This window comes from Colletotrichum orchidophilum (genome assembly GCF_001831195.1).
Source record: "Colletotrichum orchidophilum strain IMI 309357 chromosome Unknown Scaffold_33.1, whole genome shotgun sequence".
In the NCBI taxonomy this organism is placed as follows: Eukaryota; Fungi; Ascomycota; class Sordariomycetes; order Glomerellales; family Glomerellaceae; genus Colletotrichum; species Colletotrichum orchidophilum.
In genome coordinates, this window is record NW_019172989.1 from 35,084 (window position 1) to 50,602 (window position 15,519).

Below are 15,519 nucleotides of genomic sequence, written 5' to 3' on the forward strand. Positions count from 1 at the left end.
AGCTTATTAAAAAAAATAGAATTTTTTAACTTATTTAATAAATTTAAAAACGGGATAATAATACTCCCGACGGTAGTTAATATTTATTTAAACAAAATACTTTTATATAATTTAGGAAATATCGCCGAGTTCCTCTCGAATTATTTTAAACTCCTAAAAAACGTAAAAATAAAATAAGGCCGAATATATTTATAAAATATTTTAAAAATTATTTAAAAATAAAAGAATAGATTACGATTAATTAACGATACCCTTACGAAAACCTAAAAAATAAAAAAATAAACTACGGTATATAAGTCGCCTCGTTCGCTATATTAAACATAATAATTACCCCTTTTAAAAAAGTATATATAATTAAAAGTCAATATATTATCGATAAGGGTTTTACCCTCTTAATAGTCTTTATATTTAGTTTTAATATAATATATATACGGCCAAGGGGACTTATTATAAATAGGCTCCGGACCTAAGTTAAGGATCTTATTAAAATTAAAGTCTATATTATTAAAAATATTAAAACTAATCTACTCTTCTTTATTAATATTACTACGGACCTCCTTTTATTTAAACTCCTCTTCGTTTTAATATTTATCTAAATTATTATTATTCGCTTTATTCTCGTTATCCTCTCGATTAATATTTTTATTTTCTTCATTATCGTTAATATTATATATTTTTTTATTATTTTAATATTTATTAAATTTATAATCGCTACGTTCTTTTTTAAATACCGGCTTTTTATTATTAATTTAATTAAAAAACTTAATTAAATCGCGTAAAAAAAAAGGGCCATATTTTAAAAAGCCTTCGTTTTTTATATTAAAAAACCTTTTAAAATCGTCGTTACGATTATAATAAAATATAATAGCGTCGGGGGTAAAAAACTAAGGAATCTATCAAGAATTATTATAAAAAAAGGAATTAATTAATTAATAAATAAGGCTAAGAATACTATCGTAAAAAGTTAATAAAAAACGCTAATAAAATAAAAATTTTAAAAAAGAAAAGCTATAAAGTAAAAATATTTATAAAAAAAGGATTATTTAAAAATATAAAATAAAAAAAAATAAAAAATATCCTTTTAGTAACCGCTTTTGAAAACGGGATTAATAACTTAATTTATTTATATAAATTACTAAATAACTAGAATATTTAGCGACTAAGTCCTAAGGGATTAGCTAATTAATTAAGGGATTTTCCGCTACGCTAAAAGATTTATATGTTAATTAAAAATAATTATTTTAAACAGGTATAATTATTATAGGGTTAGTATAGTGTAAAACGCTATAAATTATTTAAGCCCCGTTTTAGCTAAAGGGGGCTTTTTTTAATTAGCTTCTCGCTACTTAGTAGTAAAAGGCTAAGATTTAACTTCTATTTAATACGAGACCTACCTTTCGAGAGCACTATTCTTATACTTAGTTAACCTACCCGTTATAAACAGTAATCTTATACTTATTATAAAACTTTTTATAATAGCTAAAAAAGTTAATACTAGCCCGTTTAAAAAAATAATTCCTAAGCTTATTATAAAAGTTTATAATACTTAAATATACGGTCACTAAAGTATTACAAAAATATAGAAACGGATTCATTAATATTACGATAAAACCGCTATAAAAATAGAAATTACTAAAGCTATTAAAAACTACAATATTTATAAAAAAAACAAAAATAGCCTTTATAAACCTTATAAAAAACTATAACTATTATTAATACTCTTAAAAGTATAATATTTAATCTCCTAAGACTTTATCGTTAAACTACTAAAGTCTAAAAAGCTATTAACGAATATATAATACGATAATATTTTAATTATCGTCGACCGACTTATTAAGTTTACCTATTTTATACTATATAAAAAAGTAAATAATACTAAGGAATTAATATATACTTTTTTTAAAATAGTTATTATTAACTACGGTTTATTTAAAAAAATAATATCCGATAGAAATAAATTATTTACCGCTAAGTTTTAAAGATTTTTAATTTCATAACTTAGTATAGATTATAAACTATTAACTTCTTTCTATCTATAAACTAATAAATAAATAAAAAAGATTAACTAAATTCTCAAAACATACCTCCGTTACTATATAAATTATAACTAAAATAATTAAATAATATTACTATTAATAGCCTAGTTTATATATAATAGCGTAGTTAATAAAAATATAAAAAAATCCCTTTTTTACCTTAATTACGGATTCTAATTAACTATATATAAAGAAATACGCGAAGGACTATAAACTATAAAAGCCATAATAAACGTAAATAAACTTAAAAAAATCTAAAAAAAAGCCTCCCTAGACCTTAAGTTTATATAATAGCGTATAAAAAAATACGCCGATAAATTAAAAATTAATAGATTAATTTTAAAAAAAGGAAATAGCGTATATTTCCTTCGCTATAATATTAAAATAAAGCGATTAAATAATAAATTAGATTATAAAAAACTTAAACCCTTTAAAATTATTAAAAAAGTTTTATTAATTAATTTTAAATTAAAACTTTTAGATATAATACGATATTATTTAGTCTTTTATATCTTATTCCTAAAGTTAATATTTAAAAACTTATATATTAAAGATCGTATTATTATTAAACTTAATTAATTAAAATACGAAATCGAGTAAGTTATCGACTACCGAATTAAAAAAAACTAAGAAAAGTACTTTATTAAATAAAAAGACTATAAATACGAAAATAATATATAAGAACCCGTTACGAACCTCTAAAACTCTTAATAACTTCTTAAAGAATATTAAAATTAAATTTAAACTTAATACTCTTAATTATTACGGCGTCCTAATTAATAATACTAAAAATATTATTAGCTTATACCTCCCGGGTTATTAAAAAAACACTCTCAATATCCTTAAGAAATTCTTTTAATATAATACGACTTTTTTTAAATATTATTTACTTTTAAAAACAAAGGTATTTTAATTTAAATAACGATTTATTTAATTTAACCTAAGCCTTTTAATAAGCCTTAGCCTTTTTTTATAATTTTATAACCCTTTTTTAAAACCGCGACTCTTTTATTTATTCTTTATAATTAAAACGATCGGACTTTATTACTAAACGATTTATTATATTTATTAATTAAAACTTATAAAAAATAATCTTTAAAAAACTTATAAATATAAATAATATTAATAAAAATATCGTATAAAATATTTAAACGATAATATATTTCGTAAATATCGGAATTAAAAAAAACTAAGTAATAAATACCCCGAGAACGATAATTTAAATACGGTATTATTTTTATATTTTTATTAAAAAAACGAATAATATATAATAAACGGCGACGAAATATAGTTATTTATAATTTCGATTTTTCGATTTAATTTAATATAGCGTTAATACATTTTAATAAAAATATTTAACAATTCTTTAATTTAAAAATAAATAACTTATTTATAAACTTAAAAACTAGACTTTTAAAAAAAAAAGTTAATATTATAACTTAATACGTATTATTAAACTAAGGCCCTATTTTATAAAACTTACGGCGGCTATTATATTATATATATAATAATAAAAACTTAAACGGCCCTTTTTAAAACAAAAAAATTATAAATAAATTATATAACTATAATCATATAATAAAATAAAAAACAGACGCTTATAAATAAATAAAACAAGCAATTATAAAAATATAAAATAAATAACCGTTTAATAAACGATTAAATAATAATAAATAAGATATTATAAAAAATATATTTACGATTAAGATTTATATATAGGATAGCCTAAGCTAAGCTTAAAGATAAATTTCTATAGCTTTTTTAATAATTAATTTTTATATTAAATTTAACGATTATTTTTAACTATTTTTATTAAAAACTTTATTAATAAGACTATAATTGATTATTAAAGCCTTCTTACTTAACGACTTATAGATAATAGCTTCTTTAAAGCTATTTTAAAGACGACTACTATTTATAAATATCGTAGCCCCGACTTCTATTAATATAAACCTTATTACGACTAGCTAGCCGTAACATTAATATAATTATACTTAATATATATACATAGCGAGTCGCCCATCATAGCGAGTCGCCCACTTTTAAATACCCTCCTATTATTTATATAAGTTAATTAAGCTATATTGTATAAAATTAATTAGAACTACTCATTAGCCTCTTCTTTAGAGGTCTCCTAAATTACTTAATATATTTATATATTATATCTAATTTTTCCGTAATTACCGTATTACTGCTTATGCAATTTAACCCCCTCCGTACGAGCATCCTCTTAATATATATTTTCGCTTTTAACATTAATAACCCCCTTTTTTACTTGGATTACCTCAGCCTTAATAATATTAAATAAGCCTTTAAAACGTAATTATATTTTTTTAGCCCTCCGGCGCTTATTTAATATCTTATTTACTATACGAAGCCCGCAGCACTTAACTTTAATAAAAGCTAATTTATATATTAACTTATTAATACTTTTAGTTTATAAATTAATAACTTTGTATAAATATATTAATAAGCTATATTAATAATTATAAATCCGTTTTTTAAGTAAAATAAAGCTTTGTACGGCGTTATATATTATAATTAATATCTTTAGGTCCTAAGAGCCCTAGCTACTTAAATATAAATTAAATAATATTAGCGTTTTTAGCTTAAAATCTAAGTAGGAAATAACTACTTTTAAATTAAAAAATATAATTCTAGCTTATTTAAAATTAGCTCGTACGTTTTCTTCGCTTATTAAAATAAAAAAAGCTATTTTAAAAGCAAAAAAAAAATCGTCCTTAGTAATATACGTAATTTATATCCGTATTATCTTTTTAATTTCTTTATTATATAAAGCCTTTAATAAACTAAAATAACCAATATTAAAAAGCTAAAGCTCGTACGATAAATAAAGAGGTATATAAAAAGCGATAATACTACGTTTTTTATAATAATTATCGAATTTAATCGATTTATAACTATTATAATTCTTAAAAATTAAAAGCTATTTAACACCCTTCGTACGAGATTTTATATATTTTTTAAAATACTTTAGCTAATCTAAACCGATTTTATTTATAATCTATCCATTTTCGCTAAAGTAAATACGCTATTCGGGAAGAAATTAACTATTAATATACTATAAAAAAAAGTAATATTTACCTTTTATAATAACGTACGGAAATAGCGCTTAGCTATCCGCATATACACTTTAAATAATAAAAACCTATTCTTAATTACTAAGCTATTTTATATAAAGCTTTCCATAATAATTAAAAGTTATAATAACTTTTATATACGAAAATATTTTTATTAAAAAGCTCGTCTTATTAAAATTATAAATATTATAATCGTATATTCCGTACTTCGTAATCGTATTTTATATAAAAGTAAACTAAGCTTAGATAATTATAAGATCCTTAACTAATACCCTTTAATAATCAATTCTATATTAAAAAAATATTTTTAATTATAATTAACGTCGTATAAAGTTTTTTATTTATTGCGGTTTAATATGCGTCGTATCGTATTTAATAAAAAAGTAATCGGTTATATTTCGTACGTTATTAAATCGTAATAAAAATCCTTAATTAATTAAGTTAATAATTTATTTAAAAATTACGGTTTTTTTTAAAAAAGTTATTTTTTTTAAATTCGTATGAATTTTATATTAAAATAATAGGCCAGCGCGTCGGTTATAAAATATTATTCTTAAGATATTATAAATAAAAGCTACTTTTCGTACAGATAAATTTAAGTCTTTTTTAATAACTTAAAATATAAAAATAATACGACTTTTATTTAAAAAAGAATTTATAATCGTACGTAAAGAAAAATAGTTATTAAGATAAAAGGTATAGAAGGAAAGGAAAGTGGGCGACTCGCTATAATAAACGACTCGCTATATATATACGTTAACTATTTAATATAGAAATTATAATAAATCGCTTATTAATAAGTTCTCGATTTTATTAACTTATATAATAATTTAAATATTTCGATAATTATACCTTTTAAATATTTATTAATTATTTTTTTAAAAAAGTAAATAAAGAACTTTTATATTAAATTAATAATAAATTATGTATATGTTGGTTTACGTAATCACAAGGTGATTTGTTCGATCGAACCGTGGTGACGAAGGGTTAATTACTCTTATATTAATCTCTACGTAAAGTAGAAAAAAGAGGTTCTAACCGTTAGTTAGATCGCCGGTTAAACGCTAATATAAAGACCCTTAGATGGCCCCTACGCTAGCGCTAACTCGAGGTCGAATTAAGCTTCTAATCCGATACTAACTATCTCTCTTTTATTATTAATCTCGTATAATTAAAAAGGTAATTCGATAATCTCGTAATAACGTATAATACGCTAATAAAAACAGTATTTATAATTCCTTTTCCGCTTCTTTCATAGGCCTTTTCTATATAACCTATCCTTTTATACGTATTATAATCGTTCTATTGTTAATAAATCGTTTTAGACCTAGGTTTAGGTTCTGTTTAATAAAAACGTTTACTAAATTATTTTCGCTATTAATTTAACGAATCTTAAGAATCTTATGTCGTTCGTACGATTACCGTAAGGCTATAATATTTATTATTAGCTTTTTTTTTTAATAATATTTAATTTAACGAGGTATTTATATAATAAATAAGAATTCGTATAAACGATTGTTAATATTATAAGTAAAGTTAATCGATTCGTAATTTATTTAAACGTAATAGAGATCGCGTAGGCAAGGTCGACGCCGTTAATTATCTTATAAACTTTTAAAATTAAAACGCTTTTAATTATTTTTTTATTTTTAATTAATAAATAATAGACGATATTATCGTATATTATAAATTTGTCGTTTTTTATAGCCTCGTTTATTAAAATAATGATATATCCGAGTTAAAAGGTTAGATTTATATTATTTATAAACGATCCGTTAATAAAGACGTAGAGTTTAATAAAGGTTAAATTTAGTGGATAATAAGTTAGCCCGCGATCTAAGTTTATTATTTATTAGTTTAGCCGTTTATTTAGCGTAGTAACGTTTTTTTTAGTTAGATCCGTAGCTTACGCTATTTTTATAATATTAAACGTTATTTTTAGTTAGTAAATATTAATAATATACGATCTTTTTATTTATTTTGCTTAATATCTTTTTTATTAATTATATAATATAAAATTAACGAGGGTAATCTTTTTTTTTTACCTTTTTTAATAAAAAACGACGGTATCGCTTTTAATCGTAAGGATCTTATTATTAAACGTTAATAAATAGTTAGCGGTAAGGATCTTTTTTAATTTAGCGGTAAATTTAGTTTTTTTAAGTTTTTTATTTTTTTTTTATATAAATTCGATATTAAATATGCCTAGCGTATCGTCGGTTTATATATTAACGATCCTATAAGGTCTTTTTAAGTAATTAAAGATTAATAAGTATAGATCGTAAGTTAACGTAATTATATTTAGCTGTTTAATATAGAAATCGTAATAGGTCGCCTATTAATAAGTTCCCGATTCTATTAGCCTATATAATAGTTTAAGTACTTCGATAATCGTACCCTTTAGATATTTACTAGTTATCTTTTTTAGGAAGTAAGTAAAGATTTTTTATATTAAATTAGTAGCGGATTACGTATACGTTTACGTAATATCCCTATTCTATACGTAATATCCGTTTTTAATAAGGGAAGGGATTAAAATTAGTATTAACCGTTAGCTACTTTTTTAAACCGTTAACAATTACGTAAGTAATTCTACTTTCTTAACGTCGTTATATCCCTAGATTACGTAACGAGATTTTTTATACGGCGTATTAGTTCTTTTACCTTTAATCTCTTAAATTATATATAATTTGAAGATCTATAGATTAGTATATTTATTTAGATCGTATAAAACGAAGCGATATACGCCTTAATTTCATAAGGTTTTTATTTTAACAATATTTAAAGCCTTATAGGGCTTACCCTTTACGGTGATAATCTTTTTTTTTTATAATTTAAAAGCTAATTCGAAATTTATTTTCTCCTTAGCTAAATAAAAAATATCGATATAATCGTTAATTAATCCGTTATAATTAAAGAGTTACGGAATTAAGTTCTTTTAAAGCTAACCTCGCCGCCGTCGCGGCGGATTTAATAATTAATTATCCGATTTATTAACTACGACGATTTTGTTAAAAACGATCTTTAATTAATCGATCTAGTCTTCGCCCTCTTAGATAAAAGGTAACTATTCGACCTCCCTTAGCTTTTCTCTTCTTTCCCTATAGATTATTTCTTTATTTACTTAGTTATACGGTCGGATCGCTATTATTACGACTTTAAATAGTTAGTTTTAATCTTTTACGATTATATAAGAGCGTTTATTAATAGAGATTAATTTATATAATTTAGTCTACTTATTTACAGTATTTCTTTAAACTTATATATTTAAGTTTAATAAGATATTAAGATTTTACAATATATTAGGCCCGTTATATACCGTTAAGGCTTTACTAACTTACTTTCTTATTTTTAAATCCCATAAAGCTTATATTATTTTCTTAATCGTTTACGTTTTTTAAATAATATCGGGCGATAGCGGCGACGAAGTAATAATTCTAAAATATAATCTAAATATTAAAAGCGTTAAAATTAGACCTTATGGTCCGGTAATATCGTTATAATACTTTAGCGCTATTTATAAATAATTATCGTTTATAAAATCCGGGCTTTTATTTTTAATAATCTTAAACGCTCTTTTCAACTACTAATAGGCTTATTCGATCTTACCGATACTATAATAAGCCTTAATTAGCATTATTTTCAACTCGATTTTATACGATTTAGCGTTCTTTTTAAATTCGATAGATTTAAAACTAGTTCCGGTATTAATTTATATACCGTTAGGTAGGCCTTAGTATATATCGATTTATCGTATTTTTAGCGCTATTTAAACCGTTTTTACTTAGAGATTAATAAAGAATTACTTTATTTAAAAAAAGGTAACTAAATTGATTATATAAAAAACTAACCGGCTATTTAAATAAAAAACGTTTATTATTATTTTTTAATTAAAATTAAATTCGTCGTAAATTTTAAACTTAAATCGTCATAGGCTCTATACGTTTATTTAATATTAATAATAAAATTTAATTAATTACTTTATTATCGCGATCTTAACGTCGTTATTTAACTATTTAAATAAGGTATAAAGCTTTTAAACTAATAAATAACTAAACCTCCGATAGAGGCGCCGTAATTCGGTTTTTATAAAATAATAAATCGATAAGATACCGGTCTCGAGCCTCATAAAAGCGTAGCCTTATCGTCGTTCAACGGTTTTAAATACCTTATTATTAATAATTTTATTTATAAAGTTTTCGAACGTAATACCGAGGCGATTTATATTTATTAAATATAAGAAAAAGGGCGTATTAATAGGCAATATATAGAAAGTTATAATACCGAACTGGGTCTAGATATTAATTATTCTGATCTTAACGATCTATTCGCTTAGTCCGAACGTAATCTTAACGATACTAGCCTTAACAGTATTAAGTTCGGCTAAATAAATTTTTTTTAAAATTTAAAACTACCTTTCTCCCCTTATTAATTATTTTAAAATTCCTGTATTTAAGATAATCCTTTAAAAGGTTTTTAATTTATATCGATTATTAATAAAATAGGTCTACGTAATTTTTTTTATTTAATCGGTTAGATTATATAAAAAAGGTCTTAACGCTACTACTAAGCCTATTTTTTTTTTAAAATTACTTTTTTTTTTTGCCTATTTAAAGTTAAAAGTAAAAGGTTTTTACCCCGGATTAGATTAAGGAGTTTTAAAGTTAGGTAATCTTTTTATTAATAAATCGTAATTAATTATAAAGGAAAGCCTACTCGTTTAAAACTTTTACGGCTTACTTTTTATTAAACGTTAAATAGCTAATTACTAATAAAGTAAAATAGAATTATTAAGTTTTATTTAAAACGTCTAGATCCTCGTCGTTATTAATTAAATAAACGGTTAGATTTTTTATATTTTTAAACCTTATGATAAGGTTTATAGTTTTAAACAATTTATTTTTATAATTAACAAGGAATTAATTATATTTAGTTAAGTTAGTTTTACCGGCGGTTCCTTTCGCCCTCTTATATCGTTTATATACTTCGGTTCTTTTTTTTTTTAAATAATTACTAAATTAATAGCCCTTTTTTTAATATACATAGCATTTTTAAAGTCCGCGGGACCTTACCATAAAAGGCTTCTAGGGGCCGTTTAGAGTTGTTTTTTTATTTTAGCCTTGCGATCGAGCGCCGTATTTAGCTTCTTTTCTTTTACTATTATAAATATAGTTAACTTAGTGCTATTAGTGCGGTTTTTTATTAATTAAAAACTATTGTTATTTAGGTATCTTAGTTTCGATATTAAACTTAGTTCTAAGTTAAGCGTAGAGCGTTTTATATTTATTAGGCTAGCTTTATAAAGTAAATCTTATTTTATTAACTCGTTAGACCGTAATTAATAAATAATTAATTTTCCGTTTATCGGTTCCTTTTATTAATAAGGTTTTGCTAATCTTATCGATTTATAAAATAAGCTTTTCGAGGATTTTTATTTTCGATTTACTTTTTATCTCTCTTATTACCGATCCAAATAATAAGGCTCTAAGTTTAATAAGAAGCCCTTTTTTTTAATTATTAATTTTAAAACGGCTTCGAAGGGCGTTAATAATCGTAATAAAGTCGTTTTAATCAATTATTATATATACGATTTAATAATAATATTCCTTAGCCTTTTTAATAAAAACGATAGTAATTGCTAAATAATATTAGTAATCTTAGATCTTAATCTTCTTATAATTAACGTAGAATATAGTTAAAGTTTTTTATAAAACCTCATACCTTCCCCTTAAGTACTTCCTCTTTTTAAAGAAAATCTTATATAAATCCGTTAGTTACCGTACGCTGGCCGTTTCTAAGTTTAAATCTTTATAACCTATTTAGAAAAGGGGATTAAGGCCGTATTAGCCGTAATTAATTAATTTCGATTTAACACTTATATTTAATTAAATAGGGCTAAGTAGCTTTATTCTTACCGACGATCCGTTAGCCGTAATAAAAGTTTATAAAAGTAATAATAACCTTATTTTTAGTAATATCTTTTTAATTAGCGTAGATTTCGAAGTTAAGATAGCTCCGTTTATAATTTTAAATAAGAATTCGGGCTTTTTAGTCCGCTAAGTAAACTATTCGAATCGATTAATTACTTAATTAACTTACGCTTTAAATTAAATTAAGAAATTAATTACTTAAACCGTTACTATAAGGGTTTCGTAAGGCTGCCTCGCTAGCGTTTAGTCTAATAGGACCTTATTATTATAAATAAATCTATTAAATTTTTTAATAATCCGTTTATTTACGAGTTTAAATTAATCGTCGGGCTAGTAATTTAAGTTATCGATTATATAGTAAAATAAGGTTCGCTCGGTTAGGTTTTATTTATAATATATTTCGATTATAAATAATAGCGCCGTATTAATTTAATTACTATTAAAATCGTCCGTATCGTCGTATAACTAATTTCCTTAATATGCTTAAATATTAGTAATAATTTATTAATTCGGGATAAGTACTTTTACCTACGCCCGGCTTAATTTACTTAAGGTCGTATTACGGCTTATATTAAAACTTAAGGCGATCGTTATATTAGCTTTTAACACATTAAAATTTAACCCACTTAGAGGCAGCGGCGGCAGCCTTTTATTATCGCTCGACTTATCGTTAAAGGTTAAACCGGTCCTTACGCCTTAAGTTTACCTTATAGTATTTTTTATATTTATCCTTTACTTTATAAATAAGCTTTTAACGCCGTTTTTAACTATTATAAGCTCCTTTTACTCGATCTAAGCGGTTTTTATTATACTTCGTTAAGGTAAATTACGGTTAATTTAATAACGTTTTAAATACGTACGTTTCTCTTTAAATAAATACCTAAGAGGCGTATATATTCATTAGGCGAATTATTACTATTTAATAGTTTATTTTCCTTCGGTAAGTATAAAAAGACCGTTTTAAATCCGTTCTTAATCTTCTCTTTTTTAAAATTACCTTAGCCCTAGCCTCTTCTTTTAGCGCCCGTTGCTAGATTATAAAGATATTTATTACCTTCGTACGGTAGGTACTCGTAATAGGCCAGTTAAGCCTAGAAATCTTATAATAGCCTCGTTTTTATTTATAAATCGTCGTTAAGGTAGTATTTTATTCGTTTACTTAAAGAGGTAATAAAAAAGTTAAAAAAAAGTTAAATTAGATAAGATTTTACGAAGTTATTTTATATTTTCAATCTCTTTTTTAATCGGATTATTGTTTAATAAAGGCTCGTTTTTCGCTTTTATAAAATTAAATAGATTACGTAGTTTATTATTTATGTTTTTATTTTACGTTTATATTTCGTAGGTTATAAAATAAACGTAAATATTACGTAATCCGGTCGTAATTAATATAAATATAAAATAAATAAATTTGCGTATTTATTACAAAAAATAAATAAAAAAAAAGGGTAAAAAAAAAGGTTTTTTAAAGTTAAAAAAAAGTATAAAAAAAAAGGATTCTTTCGACGGTCGGCGGTTAACTTAAGCGGTTCTATCAATAGACCGTTCAAAAGCGTTATTAACATAATAAACGCCTCCTCTTTAATAAAAGTTTAAAAAATCGGAAATCTTTTATTCCGTACGGCGTTAAAAAGTCGTTTCTTCTAGTCTTTATAAAAAGTTAAAATAGCGCAATTCCTCTATTTTATACGGTATTAAAAAGTCGCCTCTTCTATTTTATAATAGCTTTATTAATCTACGATAGTAATTAAACCACTAATCAGTATTAATTTATATAATTATAAAGTAATTTATTCGATCGAACCGTAGTAACGAAGGGTTAATTATTTTTATATTAATCTTTACGTAAAGTAGAAAAGAGAAGTTCTAACCGTTAGTTAGATCGCCGGTTAAACGCTGATATAAAGACCCTTAGATAGCCCCTGCGCTGGCGCTGACTCGAGGTCGAATTGGGCTTCCAATCCGACAATATATATTTATATAATATCCTTACTTTATATATAATATCCGTTTTTAATAAAAGAAAGGATTAAAACTAATATTAACCGTTAATTACTTTTTTAAACCGTCGGTAATTATATAAATAATTCTATTTTTTTAACGTCGTTATATCTTTAAATTATATAACGAGATTTCTTATATAATATATTAATTCCTTTATTTTTAATTTCTTAAATTATACGTAACTTAAAGATTTATAAATTAACGTATTTATTTAAATCGTATAAAATAAAGCGATATATACTTTAATTTTATAAAGTTTTTATTTTAACAATATTTAAAGCCTTATAAGGCTTATTTTTTATAGTAATAATCTTTTTTTTTTATAATTTAAAAGTTAATTTAAAATCTATTTTTTTTTAATTAAATAGAAAATATTAGTATAATTATTTATTAATCCGTTATAATTAAAAAGCTACGGAATTAAGTTTTTCTAAAGCCGACCTCGCCGTTGCCGCGGCGGATTTAATAATTAATTATTTAATTTATTAATTACGACGATCTTATTAAAAACGATTTTTAATTAATTAATTTAATCTTTACCTTTTTAAATAAAAAATAATTATTCGACCTCCTTTAACTTTTTTTTTTTTTTTATAAATTATTTTTTTATTTATTTAATTATATAATTAAATCGCTATTATTACGATTTTAAATAGTTAATTTCGATCTTTTATAATTATATAAAAGCGCTTGTTAATAAAGATTAATTTATATAATCCAGTCTATTTATTTATAATATTTTTTTAAACCTATATATTTAAGTTTAATAAAATATCGAGATTTTATAATATATCGGGCTTATTATATACCGCTAAGGCTTTATTAACTTACTTTTTTATTTTTAAATCTTATAAAATTCGTATTACTTTTTTAATCGTTTATATTTTTTAAATAATATCGAGTAACGATAATAATAAAATAATAATTTTAAAATACGATCCGAATATTAAAAATATTAAAATTAAACTTTATATTCCGGTAATATCGTTATAATATTTTAATATTATTTATAAATAATCGTTATTTATAAAATCTAGGCTTTTATTTTTAATAATTTTAAACGCTCTTTTTAATTATTAATAAGTTTATTTAATCTTATCGATATTATAATAAGCCTTAACTAATACTATTTTTAATTTAATTTTATATAATTTAATATTCTTTTCTAAATTTAATAAATTTAAAATTAATTCCGGTATTAATTTATATATTATTAAATAAGCCTTAATACGTATCGATTTATTACGCTTTTAATATTACTTAAACCGTTTTTATTTAAAAATTAATAAAGAATTACTTTATTTAAAAAAAATAATTAAATTAATTATATAAAAAACTAACCGGCTATTTAAATAGAAAATATTTATTATTATTTTTTAATTAAAATTAAGCTTATTATAAATTTTAAATTTAAATCGCCACGGGTTTTATATATTTATTTAATATTAATAATAAAACTTAATTAAATATTTTATTACCGTAATTTTAATATCGTTATTTAATTATTTAAATAAGGTATAAAGCTTTTAAATTAATAAGTAATTAAACTTTTAATAAAAGCGCCGTAGTTCGGTTTTTATAAAATAATAAATTGATAAAATACCGGTCTTAAGCTTTATAAAAATATAGCTTTATTATTATTTAATAATTTTAAACGCCTTACCGTTAATAATTTTATTTATAAAGTTTTTAAATATAATATTAAAGCGATCTATATTTATTAAATATAAAAAAAAGGCATATTAATAAGTAATATATAAAAAATTATAGTGCCGAATTAGGTTTAAATATTAACTATTCCGATCCTAACGATTTATTTATTAAATCTAAACATAATTTTAATAATACCGGCCTTAGCGATATTAAATTTAGTTAAATAAATCTTTTTTAAAACTTAGAACTACCCTTCTCTTTTTATTAACTATTTTAAAACTTTTATATTTAAAATAATTTTTTAAAAGGTTTTTAATCTATATCGATTATTAATAAAATAAGTCTACGCGATCCTTTTTATTTAATGAATTAAATTATATAAAAAAGGTCTTAACGTTACTATTAAACTTATCTTTTTTTTAAAATTACTTTTTTTTTTACTTATTTAAAGTTAAAAATAAAAAGTTTTCACCCCGGATTAAATTAAAGAGTTTTGAGGTTAGGTAATCTCTTTATTAACTAATTATAACTAGTTATAAAAAAAAGCTTATTCGTTTAGAGCTTCTATGGCTTATTTTTTATTAAATATTAAATAGTTAATTATTAATAAAATAAAATAAAGCTATTAAGTTTTATTTAAAACGTTTAAATCTTTATTATTATTAATTAAGTAAGCGGTTAAATTTTTTATATTTTTAAACCTTATAATAAAGTTTATAATTTTAAATAATTTACTTTTATAATCGATAAGGAACTAATTATATTTAATTAAATTAGTTTTACCGGCGGTTCCTT